Raw genomic sequence first — 17,748 nt, forward strand, 5'->3', positions numbered from 1 at the left:
TCTGTTAGCACAAAAAACAAAACATTAAAAACAATTATAGTGCCAAAGAGAAGTGGGCTTTGAAAGTCCAACCACTGTTAATGATGTTATTTGTTTTTCTCTAGTGGCCCTTATTGACAGAAATACTTACAAAGACTGAATTGGTTTTATGTAGTCTTAATATGGAAGAAAAAATTGTCAGTGAATATTGTAAGTAAAATCTTTACTCTTTTCTTTCCTGATGGTGAATATGTAAGTTGTTTTCATGGCTTAAGTACATTTCCTCATTTGTGAAATTTGAGTAATATCGTTTAACTTGTCTGACTGTGAGAGTTAGACGCCTTGTATACAAAGAACCCAAGAGGTGCTTAATAAAAATGTGCTGTCAGAATGACAGATATTTTAGAAGGATCAACTCTGAATACTAAAGAGTGTCGCTTATTTCTGATGCATATTCAATATTTATAATACTTATATATATGATATATTTGAATATGGTTTAAAGTAACAAGGATTCATTTTTTTTTTTTTAGTGTAGTATGAAGTTTTAATGAAATCTGTATCATACTAGTGAGACAGGGACTAGTTAAATTGCCTTAATCAGACGACCTTGAATATTATTTACACAGAATATGTATTGTTACAACTCAGAATTCATGTTGCCGTGTAACCATCCACACAGACATTTAAATTCGTGGGATTCTGACCAGATTCATTAAGTTTAGTAAAATCCACATTGATCATTTTCAGGGAATAAGCTTCTCTCTTTTGTGATTAAGCAAAATTTTGATTTTTTTTTCTGCACTCTTAACAGGTTTAAAATATCAAAACATTGATTTAACAAGTCACTTTTTTAATAGAATAAAGCTCATGCTGTTTTATTATGTAAATAAATGTTTTTGTATTTCATCAAACTTGTATGATATCCTGGCTTTTTGAGAATTATTTTGCAAGATACTTAGATAACCTACTGTTGGAAAAATACAAACGTGACTTTTATGAATATAGGCCTAGTACAGATCTGTTGGTTTATGCTACAGTGCAAGACATGAGGCCTGGGAGAGCTTTGCTGCCGATTGCAGGACAGAACCCATGTCTCAGTTTCCCCTCCTGTAAAATGAAGTGGCTGGACTGGATTCTTTCCTCTTCTAAGATGAGTTTCCATGAACCTATGTCTTTTGTTTATATTCAGGAGTATTAGCAATATCAGATTAAATACTGAATACCCTTCCTTTCCCCCGAAGCAAAGTGCAGTATGTGCTACATAAGCTTTTAGTTATCTGATTCTCTTTTCTGATCCTACAGGCAATTTTTGTGTTGCATCTTTCCCGGCATCCTGGAAGGTCATTTTAGCCATAGGTGGCGCTGTTGCACCTTCTAACAGTCTTAATATTCCTTTTGCAAAAGAAGGCTTAACAAATGTTATTTTGTTTTGATTCCGTTGCTTAGTGCTTCAGAATAGCACAATGTCCATTATGTCTGTCTACCTGGAAAAATTATTCTGCTTATGTCTTAGACTTATTCTGTCATCTCGCTGTGAACATTTCAGACTTGCTGTGCAAACAATGGCAAAATCGGTCTTTTCTTCCAGTGTTAGAAGTCAGTGAGCCGGGATTTTATAAAACAGCTAGAAGCGGCCTCTGGAGCACTTTAAAGCTGAAAAGTGTACTGGGTTCCCTGAGTATTGACCCCGCTGCTGTGTGTTAATTGGTGGTAGGAGATTTGGTACATATACGAAGGGGTGTAGATTTTTGACTTGGCTTTGCGTGCACGTGCTGCCACTGAGCCACGTGAGCCTGAGTCAGTTTGCTCTGAGTTTTTCCCTCGTCTGTGAGATGGGGACATTCATATCTGCTTTGTAGAATTGTGAGAATTAGAAATTATGTAAAGTGTTTACCACAGTCGGTATGTCAAGAGGGCTCATAAACTTTAGCTGCTTTTTTGTGTGAAGCCATCATTTGAGAGTCTTTGGCAATTACTAAGAAACAGGAAAATAAGAAAAGCTGGTTTTATGATGAAAGATATTTGAGGAGGTTCCTTAGTTCCTATACCCATAATTAAGCATCAGCAGAGTCAGAACTGTTACACAGTCGCCCTGAACCAATGTTAAGCCACAGAATTCTTTGTTACTTCATATATTTTGGGGCTTAAAGGGATCCAATACTTATACACATGTTGTCTCCAGCAGCCAACTGAGAGATGACACAAAAGATTAGGCAGGCAATAAATGTCTTCTTTGTTACTGATGAAGCCACGTTCTCCATGAACTTCAGGGCTGTGAGAAAATGCGTGTCATGATACTGTGTCCCAGAATTAGAGACTCACCCTGTCCCATGTAGCTCTGTGACACAGCGAGCCTTCCCTTGAGAGGACCTGCCCGTTCATGCACAAGGCTGTCCTGCCATGGAGCCGAGCATCCCAAGTGCTTCCCGATGGTGATCAACACTGGAGGGAAAGGAAGGGTTTCAAATGCCCTGCTTGTCTCCCCGGACTCACACCTCACTCTGTTAGTGTGACGAGGGCTAGCTGTGGGCCAGGGGCCAGGGGTGTGAATGGAGAAGCACTCTCCATGGCCCAGAGGAGTGGTTAGGAGGCATTCCCTCCCTCGGTTTAAACAGGTGGTGGGATGGAAGAGAAGGGTCCTCCCCAAGAGTTTATAAAAGGAGAAATAAGGATTTTCTTTGGGACTTAGACTAGCCAGGAAACACATAAGATGATTAGAAGGGAGACTTGTAAATCACTTTGATATTAAGTTGACATTTGTTGAACACCCAAAATGTGCTACATTCTTTTCTGAGAGTTTTACAGAAATGAATCCTTCAATCTTCTCAACAAGCGAGTAAGGAAGTTTTGATTGTTATCCCACTTTTACAGTGTGGAAATTGAGGCACACAGAGGGTAAGTTGGCCAAAATCACAGAACTAGTAAGTGGCAGAGCTGGTATTTAAACCCTGGCTGACTGGTTTGAGGCTCCCAGAGATGGGCTTTGGGTGTTTAGCGTTATCTGCATCCCTGAATCTTTGTACCTCTGTGCATATGTTAGCCCAGAAAGGACAGGGAAAGGAGAGTTACACAGATGCTCATAGTCATGTCTTGGCCACTGTCCACAGAGAGTGCATCATGATTGGCGTTATTTGTTTTCCAGGCAGTAGATCAGTTCTTATAACAGAAATTTAGTCCATTGAGTTAATCTAGAAACCCTTCCTGCTCTGTTTCTGTCCATGCTTGCCATGTGACTGCCTCCCCATGATTAGGCCATTGAGAAAATGTACTCATGGTTGAATTCTGATATTTCAGTCTGGTTCATAGTTTCACGTCTTCTGTTACATTAATAAGTTAAGTTTCTGGTTTTCTTTCATCAGTGTGTCATGAGTTTGGTTAATGTGAAACAAGTCCATGGGAGCCCAGGGGTGATGACGGTATAATTTCTGAGCACGTTGTGGCACTTCTACCCGTGCAGACCTGGCGGGAATATGTCCGCCTTCCTCACTGATTTCCCCCAACAGCAGGGTCCTCTCCCACCCCCGCATGTGAGGCTGGGAGCTCTCTGAGTAGGCCAGTCAGAGGCCAAGTCCACCAATCAGAAAATGATGAAGTACCTGGAAGTGGTTTTAATAGAAGAAAAGGGTTTCCAGGTAGTCCGATGGGCTGTTCGAGTCCGTTTGGTGAAAAGCTGTCCAGTGTCTGTGGTTGAGGTGCTTCTTTGCTGTTGAAAAGCCTGGATTAGATGAAGGGATTTTAAAAAGCAGAAAGGAGTGATTTCAGGTGGTACGTCCAAACCGGTGAGAAGTGATGGATGACCACCTGTGTGAGGCATAGACAGGGTCTTACAAACTTCGTAAAATAACTTTAAAAGCTCTTCCATCTGAGCGCATTTCATATGGGGTCCAGTTCATCACTGGTCACCCTGAGAGGGCAAATAATTGATGATGGCAGAAAGGACACGGAGGCATCAAATAGGTCTCAGTCATTTTCCCTTTTTAAAGGATGTGGCAAAGTGTAATATATTTGAGCTGGTTTTTCACTGAACAATTTTTAGTGTTTTCTGGGACTCCCCAATGCCCCAAGGTTCCATGCAGCTGGGTGTCCCCTCAGAGCAGGTCTGTCAGTGCTTGCCCTGGGTTGACGTGGTGGCACGGGGAGCAGGACGGTCAGAGTCCCCGGATCTTCCGAGCTCCGTCTCCTCATCCTCAGTGCCGGGTTTCTCATCCGTGTCTACTTAGGGTTGTTGAGAATCACACGTAATGGTTCAGGTGTGATTTGTGATTGTCTCTGTGATTGGCATATAGTCAATATTTGAAAGAAACACTTGTTTTTTTAGTATAATTGTAGCACATAAATTGCAGTGCTTTTTAGTCTGCTTTTTTTTTTATAACTTTATTCTTATTTTTAAATATGCACTTATTTTTATTTATTTTTTTGGAGGTACTGGGGACTGAATCCAGGACATTGTTCATGCTAAGCAGGTGCTCTACAACTGAGTAATACACACCCTCCTTGTCTGCACTTGAAAATAAATATTTCAATACACAAAATAGCTCTTAAACACCATCATGGGACCTAGTCTCTGTATAGAGAGTTGAACACGTATGCTTTTTCAATAAGAATAAATGTTGTTGAGACATACATTTCTGAATCTGTTAATGTGCTTAAAAACGATCATAGGTAGTGATAAACACGAATCTTTGATCCAGTACAGTCTGTTTTGCCATCAAGTGAAATTACATTCTACAGAGAAAGCTAATTGGATCTCTTTGATATTTGGATGGTTTAGCAGATGATCAAGGCTTTCATAAGCTGACAGATTTGTATTTTAAACTAACTACAAAGTTATCTTCTAGAAGTTGGAATTCCTAAACTTGTGAAGTGCCCAGTAATCCAGGGGGTATGTGTCTGTGTCTGTGTGAACGTTTGTGTGTGTGATTTCAGGAATCTAGAAATAAGTTCCATATGGACTTCTGATACCTTTCTCCTACAGTTCAAGGTATAGGCATATATTTACACAAATAAATTGATATTCTTTTGTCATTTTGCATATTGGTGGGAATAAGAGGTTGTCATACTTGTTTCAGAAGGGTTGGGGAGCATGAGCTCAGAAAACGGGAGGAGAAAGAGGCCGGGAGGCACTTCACACTTTGTGCAGGATATGAGAAAGAGTAGCTTTTTTTTCTCTTTTCTTCTAAAGCAAACTGGCACTGAATTGTAACCTACTATTACCCAGAATTGCTTTTCTGATCAGATACAAGTGCCTCAGATTTTTCAAGGCAACATGAATGATGAAATGTGTTTTAGCAGTTATCATTAAATGTAGTTTTATTTTTCAAGTAAAAGGCTATAGTCTGTTCTTCCAGCGGTACATGAAGTCCTCATCGATCTATGTACATGATCTATGTGCTTAGTTTCTTTGTTTTTTTTTTTTTTTTAAGTGCTTGTTTCATTGTGGTGTGAATGAATGTTTAAAATTTCTGGATTTTGATCTTTAGAACATGCTGATTTATCAGAGCTGTTAAAAACCTGATTGTTCTTTGGTCCTTGTTTGTTGGGGCACCCTATTGATTTCTGTTGTCTGTTAAAGCAGGAAATGCTTCCTCTAGCCTGCAGATCATTAAGTGAATGGTTTGCAGTGTGCCTTTAAAATTATTTGAATACATTGAGCATGTTTGTCCAGTGAATTCTGAATTAACTCATTCTGTTGACTTTGCTTTGGTTCTGTGGCTTTTGCTCCTCTCCACAAGAATTTGAATTCTCTGTTGCATTTTGTATACGTGTTCTTAACAGGGGAAGAAATTTTGCATTTTTTACAGAGGTGGCTTTTCCTATCCCCTCTGAATGCCTTCTAAAATTGATACAATAGTAACCTGTTATTGAAGTGCATAATTCTTTCATAAACTATTTTTTGGCATATTCAGAAACAATGACAAAGAATGATAATAAAAAATATGAAAACCTTCCTTCCTTTGAAGAATAGAAATCAGGTGGTCAGGCTCACGCATGCTTTGTGCCTGACACACTTACTCTCATGTCATTGTGTATCATGATTCGGAGATGGAGTTGCTCCAGGTTTATAGATTTTTGTTTTAACATTTGTGTTGAATTCTTTCTCCAGGCTGATGTTTCCTGTTGGTTTTGTGGAAAGAGTAGAAGGGAAACAAATCCTTTGTTTTGTTTTCAGGAGGCCTGAGTTGATGAGAAAAGGGTTGAGGGTGGGCTGAGGAAAAGAGTGACACTCCCTCTCCTCCCGGCTGAAATTGATAAACAAAGAAATCAATTAAGTGTATCGGTATTTGACCAATAGAAGTTAGAGAGCCCAAAATGGCTAGATATGCCCAATGGAAATTACTGAATTCACCTGCAGAATTATGTGCTTTACCAAGTAGAAGCAACTTAGAGCAATCAGAAAAATCAGTAATATGATGAGATATAAAAGGAATATTATACCTTTTATTTCTGAAACTTTTCTACGGTAAGTTGTGTAGAGCTAAAATTAAGTTTCAAGCACCAGGAGTTAAGAGTGTGGGTAGTTCTGTAGGATCGTTATTCACGGATGTACCTAGACCCTGCTAGAGTGGCTGAAGATGGCAGGAAAAGACCCAGAGGCAGGATTTGTCATCCTAGGGTGTCCTCCATAATGGTTCCATGTGGGAGACCATGATTGGTTTAACAAATTGTAACACACTCCAGCCGCCTGTGAACTTTAAGAAGAAAAATATATGCTTAAAAACTGCTTTACAAGCAAGTGCCTGTACATACTCACTCCAGTCTCCTTGCATTAAAAAGCAGAGACAATGCTTTGCTTGCATAGTTGAGGTTTTAGATAGCACTCTGCTGGTTGCAAAGCAAGGACCGAGGCCCTCAGGTATAAACGCTGAGCTTGTGTGCTGTTAGATAGTCTATGATCCACAGAACAAGGACCTGGCTGGTCTGGTGGTCTGCTTTGTAATTCACATGTCTAAAAATGTATCTTGTTCCCCTCACCCCATTACTTCCCTAAAGATACACTAATCCTTTGTACTCATTGTGTATTCTACAATCTCTGCTTCATACTGTCTTTCCCGAAGTTCCTATTACTATCACACAACTGTTAATGAATTTTTCCTTTGATTATACACAATAAATAAGGGTGCAATTGAGAGGCTCGTGGAGTTGGCTCCCTACTCCCTCTCGATTTATTGACTTTTTCCACAGAGACTTGAATAATCATTCCATGTCGGTAAGACTTCTGCCAGCCAACCCACAGTTCCAGGTGAGAAGGATGCAGGTTTACCTCTCCTACCCGATGGAGACAGAGGAGAGAATTGAGATATGCTCCCCCATGGTCGCTTCCTGTCCCACGGCCACTGCAGTTCACCTGCAGCCTTCTGGCCTCTGCTCAGAGGGCCTCTGTCCCAGGACTGACTGCAGCCTTTTCTTCCCTTGTCAACATTTCCTGTGCCTTTCAGAAGTTGTTCTCTTCTCTGCAATTCAACCCTGGCAGATGTGATGGTGGTCAGCGTGCTGGTGGGCAGTCCTTTGGGGACTCCCAGGAGACATGCTGATTCTCCTGAGTCTCTCAATCGGGGTTACAGAACAGTCGAGCACCGAAGGAAGCCCATTCACGTGAGGTCAACAGAGCATTACATAACTTTCATTTTATTTTTAAATTTTCAGTGGAGAAATTATTTTTAGCAAACTGTTCCAGATTTTCGGCCGCCTGCTTTCCTCACCACCATTTCCTTGTTGGCTCTGGTGCTTGTTTTAAGAACCAGGTTTCTTCTCTGGTCATTTGTAGCAGCTGGGCTTGCCGAATCCTTGATCTGCATTTGAAGCAGAATGCTTCTTCCTGATGTGAAACTGATTTTCCTAATTCTGAATATTTCGTGTACACTCAGCAACTGTTTCAAGTGAAATGCTCTTGTCCAATTTTGGTTAACTCACATTTGCTGATCTCCTACTTTCATGCTGAGGGCAGTTTCTTCTTCCTCTAATAAAAGTTAGCAATTTGCATTTACTAGGGAAGGTACTGGCCCGAGGTGCTTTTTTTCTTACCAGTTTTAATACAACTCACCCATTTAAATATACAGTCGTTTTTACTCTATGCCCAGAATTGTGCATCCCATTTAATCTTAGAATATTTTCATTCCCCCAACAGGAAGCCCCGTATGCATAAGCAGTCATTCCCATCTTCCCCATCCTCCCCCAGCCCCAAGGAGCCACTCTTCTCTCTCTGTGGATTTGCCTGTGCTGGACATTTCATTTAAATCGAGTCACTTCATGTAAGTGGAACCGTCTATTGTGACTGACTTATTTCACACTGAGTAACGTTATCAAAGTTTGTCCACGTTGTGGCCTGGGTCAGTACTCTATGCTTTGCTATTGTTGACTAATATTCCACTGTATGGCTGGGCCCCACTGTTTACCCATTCATCAGGTGATTGGCAATTGGGTTGTTTCTGCTTTTTGGCTGTGATGAGTAGTGTCGCCATGAATATTCCTGTAGGAGTTTTTATGTGGACATTTGTTTTCAGTTCTCTTACGTTTGTGCCCAGACAGCAGAGTTGCTGGGTCATTCAGAAACCAAATGTTCAACTCTCTGAGGACCTGCCAGGCTGTTTTCCAAAGTGGCCACGCTGTGTTATGTCCTCACCAGCAAGGGCTGCGCGCTCCGCTTCCTCTGTGTCCTTATTAGTGCTTGTTACCCTTTTTTTTATTATAACCTATTGTTGTGAGTGTGAAGCGGTTTCTCCTAGTGGGTTTGACTTGATTTCCCTTACAGCTAATGATATTGAACATCGTTTCATTGTGCTTATTGGCCATTTGTATATTTTCCTTGAAAAATACCATTTCAGATCCTTTATTCACCTTTTAATTGAGTTGCCTTTTTATTGTTGATTTGTAGGAGGTACTTGTTTTTTTTATAGATACAAATTCCTTATCAGATAAATGATTTGAAAAAAATTTCTTCTGTGTGTTGTTTTTTCACTTTCTGGATGGTGCCCTTTGAAGCAAAGTTTTAAATTTTGATGAACTCCAATTTATCTCTGTTTTCTTTGTTCCTTGTGCTTTTGGGGTATTATTTAAAATCTGAGGTATTTTATTTAAAATTTTATATATAAAATAACTTAATTCGTAGGACCGTTCTAGGAGATGGGTGCGGTTGTTGTCCCCAGTGTATGGATAGAAGACTGAGATGCAGAAAATTTCTCTGAAATATCAGTTTCACAGCTACCCAGTGCTGTGGGAGTTCAGGCACTCATGTTCGTCCCAAACATCTGTGATCCTCACCACCATGCTCCACTACTGCCTGGAATCGTTAATGAAAACGTCTTTCCTTTTTTGATTCCTTGTTTGTTTTCTCATTGGGGACCTCATCTCCTCATTTTCCTTTCGGATATCAGTGTAGATTTATTTTAGGTCTCATGTAGGCAGAAGCATTTCTATCAGTTAACTTCTTTATTACTCACTCTCCAGTGATGATTGTTGCTAGTTGACCTAATCAAGTCATGCTTAAGTCTTTCCTTCTCATGAAACTAAAAACAGTCATGACTTACAGAATGCAAAAAGCAGAAAGTACTTGATTGATTTTATTTTGCTACCCAATCAAACCAATCAAATAAAAACCCGCTGTTGACACAGATTATAAGCCCTCCAGGTTAGGGTCACTGTCTTCCTTGTGTTTCATTTATTTGGTCACAGTGTCTGGATAGTGCCTTGCTGTTCAGCAGTTTTGTTAGGAAACGGTGCTCGTGAATCATTGTAAGGACAGAATTTTGACAACAGACTGTGTTGTTCATTTCACAAGGGAAAAGATAATATAGAAATACTGCTCAGATCTATTTGAAAATTAAGCTTGGAATTTTGAGAACAATTCAAGAAACCATACAAAGATTTTTCACTAATTTTAGATCTATCTTAAACACATTATGGTTACATAGCAGAGTAACTTATCAAGTAGATTTGTCAAGAGGAGTGTATTATTGATTTTTTGTTTTAGTTGAAATATTCTATCTGGGATAAAGTAATCAGTGCCTATAAATGAACAAATATGTTTGTATTTCTATGCAACATGGGAGCAGACTTCATATGTTTCAATATAATATATATGACTGTGTGTTTTAATCTGTCTGTCAGTGTTTTTATAGTTTTTCAGCAATGTTGTAACATTAGAATTCTAAGAAATTCACTCCCGATACTACTGCAGTTTGTACTGTGTATCCTGTCTTATGTATGGGATTCCACTGTCCCCTAAGTGAGGAATTTCCTCTCCTATTGTGTTAGAAGCAGATTTAAAGGAACTGTGATTTCTAGGCCTTTGCTCTCCATGTGTTTGCACTTGGGTGTCAATCACAATTTTCCTTTTCTTGAGTTTTCATTGTTCAATTAGAATTTTTGAAAATAACTATTAATATGTTTCACTAGTCTCCCTAGAAACTTGATGTTTTTGTGCTTTTCAGTTTTCAATTTATGAAAATTGTAAATGCACACTTGTTTTTAAGTAGTCCTTTTTCACTAGATATTTGTTTACCTCTTTATAGTTAAAATAATTTTTTTCCTAATGAATGAATCACTGTGCATGTTTTACAAGATACCTTACTTTTTATTTTTCTTATTCTAACAGGTATATTCATTGTACAGAATTTTGAAAATAAGGATAAACCCAGTAATAACTTAAAAATGGCCTCTAATCTCACCTGGAGATACAGTTGTAAGGTTTGAAATTGAGAATTACAAGTCCTCTCATGTTTTTCTTCTTTTTCAAGTACGTTTTGGTTACTGAGTCCCTCGAATTCCCATATGAATAGTAGCAGCAGCTAGTCAGTTACTGCAGAGGAGCCCGCTGGGATTGTGATCGAGACCACGTTGAGTATACAGATCGCTCTGGGGAGCACTGCCATCCCAAGAGCGCTGTCATCTGATCCAGGAATGTGCGTGGTGTGTCTGTCCAGGTATTTAGGTCTTCTTTAATTTTTTTCAACAATGCGTAGAGTTTACATAGTATTATTTTACCTTATTTTTTTGCCTTTATACTGAGTACAATTGTGCAAGGTACTAGGATCAGAATTGTATTATAGCCCCGCCAATTGCTGCCACCATGGACGCTGCACTCTTGCTTTGCCCTGTGTAAAATCTTGCACAAAATAGGACCTAAGTAACTCTCTCTTGAATGAATGATTATATGATTGCTGGATGATGCTGGAGAGTCCTTGTGATGATGTCTTTTTCCCAGACTTCCCCCTCTTCTTAACTATGCCTTTTCTCTTCCTTTCCTCCAACCTGGGTTTCAGCCTGCCTGTGGCATTGATTTTCCCTGAGTGTGGACTCTTCCTTTCACTAGTTCACGATAATGTTTCATGCGGGCTATGAAAACTTGCTAGATGTCAAGAAATAGCAAATTCACTGCATGCTAGTATTTTTAGTCTGTGGTATTATATTATCCATTGAAATTAAATCAGGCTGACCCCCTGAGCCCTCCCCTGATCTCTTTTCTCCTTCCTACGGGTGATACTTCTCTGGTTGCTGTCTGTGCCCTTCCCCCAGACTTGGTTTTGGAGTTGAGTAAGTCACCATCAGTGGAGCTCTCTCTTTAAAGATGAAGAGAACATTTGCTCCTTCTCCCTGGTTGGGGACTGGATGAGATGTGTTAACAGATAAAGAATGGAGCCCCATCTCATTCTGACCCTCGCTCTTTCCGTTCCTTTCTCCAGGGGAAAAGAGTACAATTCAAAAATATAAAGATTGTGAGCTAATGAGATAGACAAGACAACCGAACATTTGTTAAATATCCTTTCATGCCGGAAACAAATGTATTATACACACAAAAAGCACACAAATCACGGTAGTACTGCGGTTACAAACGTGGTTCCGAGTTCGAGTCCTGCTCTGGAGTGACCAGTCCTGTGAGATGGAGAACTGGTAGGTCGGCTTAGCCTCTCCCGGACTTGTTTTCTGTCCTGCAGAGATGGGGCTCGCTAGGCGTCCCTCCCCCTTAGAGGTGCTGTGGGGTGTAAATGGCACGCGTGGGCAGCCCGAGCACAGCTGCTCATTCCTCGTAAGGGCAGGATAGCATCGCTTTTGCGGTGACAACTTTGTGACCGTCCCGTGTAGACTCTTAGTGCTCCGAAGGGATGCCTTGTGGTTTGGAGATGGGATTCTCACTTCTGTAAATACCCAAGGATTTTGTTATTGGGCCGTGCTGATTTGAATCTATTCTTTAGAAAGTACATATTGTAGATATATTTTTCAAGCATGCATGCTTTTTTCTTTTATTATTTATAGTTCTACCCTCTCATCTCTTGGTGTGACTTTTCATGGAATCCAGGAAACAGTCCTAAGCCACCTGCCTCTTCACACTTCTCCGTGGTGGTTTTCTTCCCTGACTAGAAGAGGGTTCTGCATAGGAAATTTTCTTTGTTCCCCTTTTCTTGGAGTCACTCTGTCTCCCCAACTCTCACCTGTCCATCTGTCCATTTATCTACCCACTGATTCTTCTGACTTATTCCAAAAAGCATTTCAGGCAGCTTACAGAAGAACAGATACCAAATAAACAGGTGAGGAAATGGGGCCAAGTTCAGACAGTGAGGCTAGGAGGCGAGCCTGTGTGAGAGTTGCAGGCGTGAGACACACGCCTCAGCCCTGTGACTTATAAGATCGACAGCAACAGTGTGCCTGAGGTTCCCAGCAGACACAGGGAAACAGGGTTTCTGGGAGATTCTCACTGGCTGTGAAATAAATAAGTGGCTTAGGAGATGCCCAGCCTTTCCAGCTACTAAGGCTTAGGAGAATATTTTGAGTTTCTTCCAAAATCAGAGTATTGCATCTTTTCTTTTTTCAGAGATCTATGTATAGTTTGTTACATTCTATACCTGGAAATTTCTCCAAAACTGCTTCCCACGTGAGTCCCATGGCTCGGAAATGGGGTGGTTCTGCTCATTGACGGGGGTTGGCCAGAAACAGAAAATGACAGCCTCAAAGGAGCCTGGGATTTGTCAGTTATGTTTTGTCAGTGCTGTAGATTTCAGAAAACGCTTTCACCGTTTCTCTCCATCTGAGGTGGCAGCGTGCTCTCTTAGCAGCATCAGGAGCTCAGGGCCACGGGATGGTGGGGGCTGACTTCACTGCTATCAAGACAGCTGTGCCAGTCACTGCAGGCGTGGTGATTTTACATAGTGCATTTCATGTTCTTTAATAGGTTTCAACAGGTAGTTAATTAACTGAGTTAATTAACATTTAAAAAATATGATGCTTTGTTGAAAAGACAGTTATAGGCAGAATATAAGTTGTGAACACTTTAAAAACGGTTTCATTACTGAAATTTTAGTAGGGAAGATTTAGTTTATCTTATTTACACCTCTCTTCAAAAGTAACAAAGAAACAAGACAGAAAAAGCAGGGGATGATTTCTGTTCTTCCTCTCGGCTTGCAGGTGCCCTCACCTCCAGTGGCATCCATCCAGACACCAGCACTGACACTGGCCGTGCTCAGAACTGCCTCAGCCCTGAAGACACAACTGACAAATAGAAGGGGGCTATGCCCTGTGACAGCAGGTGCTCTCAATTTGTGGGTCCTTATGTAACTGCGCAGTGTTATTCAGGATCGCCCGTTCTACACTGTGTGACGCTGCTGCCGTGTCTCCTAGTTATTTCTGTAAGTACTCGTGTATTTTTTTCAATGTGTGGTACTAGACATCTAAAAATGCTTTTTTCAGATGAAAAATAATGTGTATTTAATATAATAAGTCTTAAAAAAAGGGACAAAAGGGTCTATCCTGGCCCCACTACTCAGAGATAATAATTAACAATTTAACATCTATTTTCTGTTCTTTTCATCAGTGTGTATTACGTCTGTCATAAAAACGAGCGAGCACTCTGTGCCTGTTTACTTTGTGGAGACCTCCATTTTCCATTCGGCTTATTACACTTTTTTCTACAGTATTCTCTCTCCCCTGGCATGATTTTTAATGACCAGTATAGCATTCTGTCTTGTGGAGGCAACGTCCATTTTACTTCGGACTTAAATAACCTTTTAAATTCCAAGTATATTTAACTGAAATACTGAAAAGAGAACTGTGGTGGTACCGAAAGGCCCCTACATCCCTTCCCCTTTTTTTCCTGAGAGTAAAAACTGCTGAAAATGTGGTGTATATATTTCATGACCTTTATGCCTGTCATATATATATACACATACATACATACATGTATATGAGAAATCTATGTATATGTGTGTGTATATATGCTTTATTGAAAAATAAGGCCATACTATATGTTTTGTGCAGCTCGGTTTATACACTGAGGTGTATATCATAGACGTCCTCCCACTCCAGACTCACCCGGTCATTTCAGATAGAGTAGAGGGGTCTCCTGATGTGCAGTAGATTTGGTCTCTTGTGCAAGGACACCTTTGGTGGGAGAGTACTGTGGACAAGGCCTTGGACCAAGCCAAAACGCCTGCCCCTTAGTGCCCACAGGTCGCCTTCATTTACCGCATCATTGTCTTGATGGTGGATACTTAAGTTTTCTCCATTTTCCACTGTCAGAAAGGGTGTTTGACTGGCGTCCTTCTTGTACAAACATTCCTGTGATCTTGTATGAGTATTCCTTTAGTTAAGGTTTCTGGAAATTTAGTCCCTGGATGTGACAATTACATACGTCACAGGCTCCTTTCAAGTGACTCTAGAAATTCCTTCTCCTGCGGGGAATGAAAAGATGTAGAATAACTTATGTAACCAATTCTCTATCGCTGGATATGATTTCACTTCAGCTTTTCTTCCCACCATTGTAAACAGTGCTGTGTAAATGCTCTGATGAGTACATCTTTTTGAACTGATTTTTTTTCTAAACGAAACGATTCCTAAAATGGAGTTCAGTCTGTTTGTACACACATTTTTCAGAGTTTACATATCCATTGACACGTCGTCCTCCAAAAAGATCGCTCAGTTTGTTCTCTCAAAGATGGACACTACCTAGAATATTTTTTAAAAACATTTGCCAATATGATGAGCAAAACTGCTTTTTCATTGTTTTAGTTTGCACTTGATGACCAGTGAGGTATTGAGCATTTTTCACTCATTAGCCATCTGACTTTTAAAAGGTGAATGATCCCTTTTGTCCTTTGCACACATTTAAGTGAGGGAGCTTCTTGTTGCTTTGTGACAGCTCTTTGTATGTTATGAACATTAACCCCTTGTCTTCATTAACATGTATCACAGAGCTTTTTCTTGTCATTTCTTGCCTTTCATTTTGTTCAGTAGGTTTATTTTTGTTGTGGCCGAAAATAATCTTAAGACAGTAAATGTCTTCTTTTTGGGTTTTATCCTTGATAGTATTCTTAGAAATACTTTCTTATAATGGTATATATCTCCTCTGTAGGATTTTTTAATCTCTATGATGGAGATGATAATACTACTTTTTATAGTGAGGAGAAGTTGAATTACTATAAGCAAAGAGTTGTATTTGCTGTTATTAGTACTTTCTAATATTTACATCACTATCTGTAATTTTTCTTGTGGTCATTATGACTGGAATAGAATTTGTTTTTTCCAGGTGATTCTCTGATTGTCCCAAGACAATTATTGAATTCATACTTTGCTCTTTGATTTGAAATCCCACCTGTACAAAATATTTATGTACACTAGAGTCTCTTTTTGAGCTCATGGTTTATTTCTGTCAGTCTTACTTTCTTACTCCAGTGCTATATCTTACATATTGTAAAAATTTATTTAATATCTGACAGTGCGACTTTTTTTATTCTTTTTTCCATCCCCAATTTTCTTGTCTAGTATTATCACTTTATTATTCCTGAAGAGTTCCAAAATATTTTGTTCAAGTTAAAAAAAAACAGATAAGAGCTGTCATGGGATTTTTTAGTAAGTTTTGAATTATCTTTAGGAGAACGTTCATCTTTACAAAACTGCTTTCCTCCATACAATATGTTGATGTCTCTGCATTCACACTTCTTACTTTACCCCTCAGTACAGTCCTGTGTTTCTCCATGTAAAACATGGGCATTGTTTTTGAGTTTATTCCAGATTATTGTTGATGTTTTTGTTAATTTTGTAAGTGAGAATTTTTTGCTATTATATTTTTTAACTGTTAAAACTGACACCTAGGAAGGCAGATTCAATTTGTAAATACTCACTTTGTAACTTGTCATTTAAAATTGTAAGTATTAAGTACTTGTTACAGAATAGTTTCTTTTCTGTTTTTAAAAATTTGTTTCCAAGATTCTCAAAATGGTCATAGCTAAGTAGTATAGGTGGGGAGACAGATGGAGAGAGGTAGTGTGGCTCATGTACAAACTGTGAGCACTTTCATGGCTGCCTTTATGCTGGAAAAGCCGCTGAAGAGCCCAGGTAAGACCAGGGGTGGCTTTGTACGCACTTGAAAGCCAGCTTTCCTGCCTGTATGGAGAAGCCTGGTGAGTGAGGCAGGTATATGATCAAGGTCGAATGGAGGTTATTGGCTGCACAGAGCACTGTGTCTGTGAGAACAGGATACCATCGCCATGGAAAATGCTTGGTGCCAGGAACAATGCAGGGAGCTGGGAAGCCTGTCTGTTAAGGATTTTCCAGCCCTGGGAGTGGGAAGATCAGACTCTCCATTCAGATCTGAGTTTGAATTCATCCTCTTTAGTTTACTGGTCCTCTGACTTTTCTCAAGTTATACATCCTCTTTGAACTCCTGTTTTCTTGTCTCTCAAAACAGGAGAATTACGGCCTGCTGCTAGAGTGTTTGATCAGGGTAAATAATTTGTGTCTATAAGATGCCATGTACAGTCACAATCTCAGTGAGAAATGGGCTGTCACCTCTTCTTCTGCAACTCAGTGCTTGATGAGACATGGGGGAAAGCCAGTCCCTAATTTGTGTGTGATGCAAGTAGGAACAAAATTAAACTCTTGCCTTTCCCTAGTAGTATTCTTACTCCTTTGCTTCATTTACTTCTTTCCTCCTTTCCTTTCCCCTTTCCCCTCCTCCATGAAAAGATCCTGGGACTCTCTCAGAACACTAGATTCAAGTTACTTTTAAGGTTGGCTCATCCTCATGAAATGACAGTAACATAAAAAAAATCTGTACACATCCCAGAATGCATTGTATTTGATTTACACAAACACACGCTTGCACAAACACACACACACAATCAGGCTACCTCCCACTTGCAGAGGGAGAAGGAACACTTTTTCTGAGTTTTCATTCACTGAGCGTGAGAACAAAGTCTCTTACGCAGACTTTCACCAGCCTTCGTGCATGGTGTTTTTAATTGGATTTCTGCTTTTTGGCCATAGATATAGTATCCTAATAGAAGAGAGAAAGTGAAGACATAGACATTCTGCTGAGATATTGGTGTCATCATATTTGAGTTGGAAAGGGCTTAAGACAGCATAGAGTCATAACTTTTTATGGGTAAGAATCCATGATGGTGTAACTTGGACAAGAACCTGGGTCTTCTGCCATCTTGTCCATGTGGGTGAAAAGGCAACTGGGTGGGGGATGGCAGGGATCTTTCTTGCTTGAGTTCCATGGTCTTGCTAGTTTTCATTGCTCAGCTGCCTTTAGTTTATGTCCATGAGGCCTCTCATGGGAAGGTCACTCTGTCCTGATAGATTGTTTCTTATCAGCAAAAAGCTCTGGACCCACTCATATTTCCCAGAGTTTTCTGCTGACCTGCTGACACTTTATATAAATGAGACCAAGAAACTACTGAATATAAAATCCTTATTGTTATCGTTTGCCCTCGAGTTCCATAGGAATGGGGTGCTGTCTCAGGCTGTCTAATGCTAGATCTGAACAAAGATAGGGTG

The 17,748-nt window shown here is 39.9% G+C and overlaps 1 long non-coding RNA gene across 4 annotated transcripts in view; it reads left to right on the top strand.

Annotated features, from left to right (window-relative positions):
* The window catches only part of LOC135321523 (uncharacterized), a 57,442-nt gene that overhangs the window by 11,342 nt on the left and 28,352 nt on the right, over positions 1-17,748 (top strand). For 3 of the 4 annotated variants that reach the window (XR_010381362.1, XR_010381360.1, XR_010381361.1), the window contains exons 2-3: positions 10,716-10,901; positions 13,378-13,598. This is a non-coding gene — a long non-coding RNA (uncharacterized LOC135321523). Of the gene's footprint in view, positions 1-10,715; positions 10,902-11,660; positions 11,869-12,787; positions 12,842-13,377; positions 13,599-17,748 lie in introns of those variants that run through there. The other variant, XR_010381359.1, reaches the window with a different exon arrangement.

This window comes from Camelus dromedarius, chromosome 6 (genome assembly GCF_036321535.1).
Source record: "Camelus dromedarius isolate mCamDro1 chromosome 6, mCamDro1.pat, whole genome shotgun sequence".
Lineage (NCBI taxonomy): Eukaryota > Metazoa > Chordata > Mammalia > Artiodactyla > Camelidae > Camelus > Camelus dromedarius.